Source organism: Lactuca serriola, chromosome 5 (genome assembly GCF_051521515.1).
Source record: "Lactuca serriola cultivar US96UC23 chromosome 5, Lser_US96UC23_V15, whole genome shotgun sequence".
In the NCBI taxonomy this organism is placed as follows: Eukaryota; Viridiplantae; Streptophyta; class Magnoliopsida; order Asterales; family Asteraceae; genus Lactuca; species Lactuca serriola.
In genome coordinates, this window is record NC_136412.1 from 61,032,921 (window position 1) to 61,038,920 (window position 6,000).

Sequence of the window (6,000 nt, forward strand, 5' to 3'; positions counted from 1 at the left end):
ATAGAGAAACACATTTTTGTTTCTTCGATTTCCAGCTAACCAACTTCCCGTCTAGGAATTGGCAGCCTCCTGTGGTGCTTTTTCGGTCAAGACCAAATCCTCCTAAGTCTGCATCTGAGTAGGCTTGAACGAAGAAACCTGAGTTTGAGGGATACCAGAGACCGAGAGAGGTGGTTCGCTTCAAATACCGGAATATATTCTTCACTGCCAGCATGTGTGGTTCACGAGGATTTGCTTGAAACCTGGCACAATAGCATACTAAAAACATTATATTGGGCGTGCTAGTTGTGAGGTACATTTGGGAACCAATCATTTGGCGATATAGCGTTATGACGACTGCTGGTTTTTCCAAAGATGGTGTGAGCTTGGTGCCGAACGCCATAGGGACTTTGACCTTTGCGTCTCCCATCATGCCGAATTTAGCAAGGAGAGCCTTTGTGTATGCTTCCTAGTTGATAAATATGCCTTCGGGTCCTTGTTTAATATTTAAACCAAGGAAAAAGTTAATCAGACCCATTGAGCTCATTTCAAATTGAGTCAACATCAACTTCCTGAATTCAGCTGTTAGGCTAGGATTCGTGGAGTCGAAGATCATATCATCGACATAGATTTAAACGATCATAAGGTGGTTACCTTCCTTTTTACGAAAGAAGGTTGGGTCAACCGAACCTTGTTTGAATTTAGACCTCTTTAAAAACTTGGTTAATGTTTCATACCATGCCCTAGGAGCTTGTTTCAGACCATAAACTGCCTTATCCAAAATGTAGCAGTGATTTGGATGCTTTTCATTTACAAAACCAGGAGGTTGCTCCATGTACACGGTTTCTTCAAGTTCCCCATTCAGAAAGACACACTTCACATCCATCTGGTAGACCTCAAAGTTCTTGTGTACAGCATAGGCAAGAAATATTCGAACGGATTCCAACCTTGCAACCGGAGCGAATGTCTCTTCGTAATCGATTCCTTCTTTCTGGCAATATCCTTTCACCACTAGCCGAGCCTTATTCCGGATCACATTTCCCTCCATGTCCATTTTGTTTTTGAACACCCATTTGAGACCGACAACCGAGGCATCTTTTGGTGTTGGAATGAGTCTCCAAACCTTATTTTTTTCGAACTCATTGAGTTCGTCTTGCATTGCCTAAACCCAATTCGAATGATCGAGAGCAATATTGATGGTCTTCGACTCTATTTTGGAGATGAATGAATTAAACATGCAGAATTCTACTTTGGATAATAGAGCAGTTTGCTTCGCCTTCAGTTGTGATCGAGTTAGAAGCTTTTCTGATGCATCACCCACTATTTGAGACACAGGATGATCTTTGGTCCATTTGGTGAGAGGAGGATAATTTGGATCATAGGATGGATCCAATTCAACATTTACCATTTCTTCTAATTCTGATTGAATATCATCATCATAGTGCATATTGGAATTCTCCCCCTTGACAGATGATGAATCATTTGGATGTGAACCAAAAAATATTTCTTCGACTGGCTTTCGGTTGCTACAGAACTTTCGGGTTGTTCCGGATTTTCGATTGCTACAGGACTTTCGGTTTGTTCCGGACTTTCGGTTCTGACAAAGGTTGGATTCTTCCCCTTGCCATGAGCATTATCGTTGATTAAAAATGATGGACCCTCCCCCTAGAAATGTGAGTCCTGTCGATCTGAAGAGAATTGATTCTCCCCCTCGACCGAAGTATTGCTCTGAGGAGGTTCATTTCGAACTGGTTCTTCTTCTCCCATTTGTTTGGCTGCGTCTTCGATAATCTTCTTAAGGTGATCCATCTTGTTGTCTGCTGCCGTGGCCTCAGAGTGAGTAGCCTTCTTAGGTTCATCAAATAGATCCATGAACTAGTCAAAGAAATTTACGATTGAGGCTGTGACTTGACCTGTTTGAGAGAAAATCTCTCCAATTGCTTCTTCGGTAGACTTCAACTTCTTGACGTAATTGTCATCGAACGTTACATAATAGTTTTCTTCAATTCGTTTACAACGCTTATTCAAAACCCTGTACGCCTTTGAACTAAGAGAATATCCCAAAAAGATGCCTTCATCGGCTTTGACATCAAATTTGTTGTGATGCTCTTTGGAGTTGAAAATGAAGCACCTCGAACCGAACACATGAAAGAACTTGACATTCAGCTTCCTGTTGTTAAGAATCTCATAAGGGGTGAGAGAGAAACGCTTGTTGAGATAAGATCTGTTTTGAGTGAAACAGGCTGCAGCAATGGCATCTGCCCAGAAATATAGAGGAAGTGAGGCAAAACTCGGCATGATTTGGGCCGCCTCACACAGGGATCAGTTTCGGCTTTCGACAATTCCGTTATGTTGAGGTGTATAAGGGGCTGAGAAATTGTGACTGGTGCCCTTTTCTGCTAAGAAATCTTCGAATTCTTTGTTCTTGAATTCCAGTCCATTGTCGCTCCTGATGTTTCGAACGACTTTTCTCAGTTGCACTTCGACCTGCTTGATAAAGATCTTCAGCTTGGGAGTTGCCTCAGATTTGTGCTTTAGAAAGAATACCCAAGTAAATTGTGAGAAGTCATCAACAATAATAAGGATGTAGTTGTTACCGCCAATGCTCTCGATTGACGATCGGCCACATAAGTCGATGTGAAGCAACTCAAGTGGTTCAACAATTTTGGTGTTTATGATTGTTGGGTGACTTTGGCGACTTTGTTTCCTCATTTCACATGCAGGACATACGTCTTCTCGATCGAACTTAAGCAGTGGAAGTCCCCGAACATGACCATCGGTGACTAGCTTGTTCATGTCTTTGAAGTTGAGGTGTGAGAGCCTTCTGTGCCACAACCAACTTTCGTCTGAATGGACTTTGGATAATAGACATATGGCTGGATTCCCTTTGATTGGTTTGAGATTCAGAGGGAACATTTCACCTTTTCGTTCTGACTTGAGAATGACTTTGTTGGATTTCTTCTCTATTATCTCTGAACCTTCGTCATCGAACGATACTTTGAGACCTGTACCTCCCACCAGTTGAGACACACTGATGAGGTTATGCTGCAACCCCTCTACATAAGCTACCTTCCTGATTGTAAAGTCTCCATTGGTTATCATCCCATAACCCTTTATCGTTCCATAGGAGTTGTTACCAAACTTGACGTTACCACCGTTTTGAAGGGACCGAAACTCCCTTAGCTCTTCCTTTCTTCCTGTCATGTGACGTGAGCAGCCACTGTCTATGTACCATTCTTCGTCGAACTGCTCGTCACTTATAACCTGCAAAAATTAAGCAGATTTAGGAACCCAAAGTTTCTTGGGTCCTCGTGAGCCTTTTATAGAAACAGGAATAGTAAGAGAAACATCAACAAGATATGTTCGTTTTATTAAGGTTGTTTCATCTTTCCTCTTAATAGTAAACACTTTGATTTTATTGGAGTTAGATGCAGGTATTTTGGATTCAGGTTCAGGAGTTTGGACTTTAGCTTGCTTTCGGTCTTCATTTGCTGAGGAAATCTTCCTTTTTCCTTTCAAATCCTTCGTCGATTGTGAGCTTGGTGTAGGACGAGAATTAGGCTTAGAAGAAGAATGAGAACGAGAAGAATTAGAGGAATAGAAATTAGAATGAGAATCTTTCCTGACTTGCGGTTCGAAATGACCCTTTCGGTTGTGACCATTTGAGGGACCGAACCTGGACCTTCGGTTGCTGTTTGTTGATGGACCGAAACTGGCTTTTCGGTTGTTGTGGGTTGCTGGACCGAAACTCGGCTTTCGGTTGTTGTTACTTTCGGGACCGAACTTATCTTTCCGGTTTTGTTCTTTCTGTGGCCCGAAAGTCTTCTTCTGGTTCTTTTGATCCAATGGACCGAAGCTCATTTTACTCTTATTTTCTGCTCCTTTTGGCTTGGAGTTTCTATCAAAGTGAGTATAGTGAGGATTTTGGGAGCGCCAAAATTGCTTTCGCTCTGAGAGATTTTTCTTGTATCTCAGATTTCTCTGCTGCTTTTGATTTTTCACCTGTTTCGGTTGTCTGTGAATATTTGCCTTTTGTTTCGGCTTCTGAACAACTGGTTCACTTTCCATGGAAGAGGTTTCTCTTGTTAGGAGACGCATTCTACTCTAACCTCTTTTGTGCCACTGGAACTGGGCACGTCAAAGTTGGTAGGTTTATTGAGTGGTTCTGCCACATATCTACCTTTGACCTTCCATGATGTTCGCTCTGATTAACCAACTATTTCGTCTGCGTTGTCTATCGGTGCAGACCAGAAAAACTGATCACAACCATCTGCATTATCTTCATTCACCAATGCAGAGAGTTCGGCTGTCTGATGTTCGGTTACTCCTGTGACCTTATAAACCTGATTGGGAGTGGTTCTTACCTTTTGGTATACGACGGCCTTTTCTTTAACGATTGGGGACTTATTTTGGGATAGACGAGCGAATTCCACAGAATTTTTAGAAATCAAGTTTTTGTGGTTTTCAGGTTCGCTCCTAATAAACTCTAAACAGTCAACCTCATCCTCTACAGAGATTTCACTCATGTCATCGTCCTCATTAAGTTTAGATGCATTTTCAACATCAATTTTATTTTTTGAACTTAATTTGGTACTCAATGAGTCAAATTTTTGTATAGTTTCGGCTCTGAGTTTCAACCTATCATTTTCATCGAAAAGATTCTTAAGCATGTCCTTATGGTCTTTGGACTTTATAAATGATTCAATTTTGTCCAGACCAAACATATAAGTGGGATTAACATCATCTGAAGATACAACACTTTCACAGTTGTATGCTTCGGCATCGATTTCATCCTCCTTTAGCTCAAGGAAGGGCAAAATCATGCGACGTATCTTCTGGCCTATTGCACAGTCTAAATGCAGCTGAGTAATGTTAGTATAAAGTCTTTTTGCAATCAAACAAAAAACATTTCTCTGTTTTAACAACATAAGATTGTCTCTTTGCAAATAGATATTCTCATCCCTAGACTTAACCAACTCCAACTCCTTCTGCTCAATCCATATTTTTTGCTCCTCACTCTTGGATGATACCCTGCTTATTTGGTCAGTCAGATTAGAATTCGTGACACGTGTTTGAGTTAAACAACTATCTAGATTTGAAATTCTTGAATTCAAGTTTTTTTAATTCTTTTTCATATGATGTTTGTGGAATTTTAAACGAAACAAAAATAGAGTGTACCTTCTTGATCAGTTCATCTAGTTCACTGATCTGCACACTGAGAGGCTTCGTTGTAAAGCACACGTCCTCTCGCTCCTTAGCCGCTTCGTTTCCACCATCAGTGTTGTATCCCCTCATCTGGGATACATCTGTCACCATCAAACATCTTCCACTAGCATCACCACTCGTTGCCACATAAGCCTTTCCATGAGTAGGCTTTCTCACTTCATCATCTTCTGAGTCGGTCGACCACACCTGTACACCACCGAACTCATCATCATCTACCGAATCCTGCACAACAAGAGCATTCATAGAGGGATTAGTAGTAGCTTTCTTCCTTTTAATCTCCTCCAGTCTTTTCAGGAGACTTGCTTCTTCATCCTTCTCCTCATCTTTCTCTGTCATTTTCATCAACACGCAATCTTTTGTGTAGTGATTTGTCCCTCCACAGTAAAAACAGCTGACACCAGAATCAGCTTCACCCTTCGCTTCTTTCTTTGGTTCTTCAACCTTCGGCTTCTCTTTCACCTTTTCAGAGCTATAGCTTCCCTGCCAATTTCGGTTCTTGTTGGTGGGAAACTTCTTCTTGATGAACCTCCTGGGATTTGACACCATCATTCCATAATCTTCAGATGTCAGATCGTAGTCTCCCAGATTCAAATCTTCTTCTTCTGCTGCTGCACTCTTATCTTTAGACAGAAGGGCCAAAGACCCCAAGTTTGAAACCACACTCTTCTCTTGTAGCACAATCTTTTCCTGGGATTTCAAAATCCCCATCAGTTTCGCCAAAGAATATGATTTGAACTGCTCATGCGCTTTAACCGTCGACACAACCGCCCTCCATTCGAGTCTTAGGCCATTTCA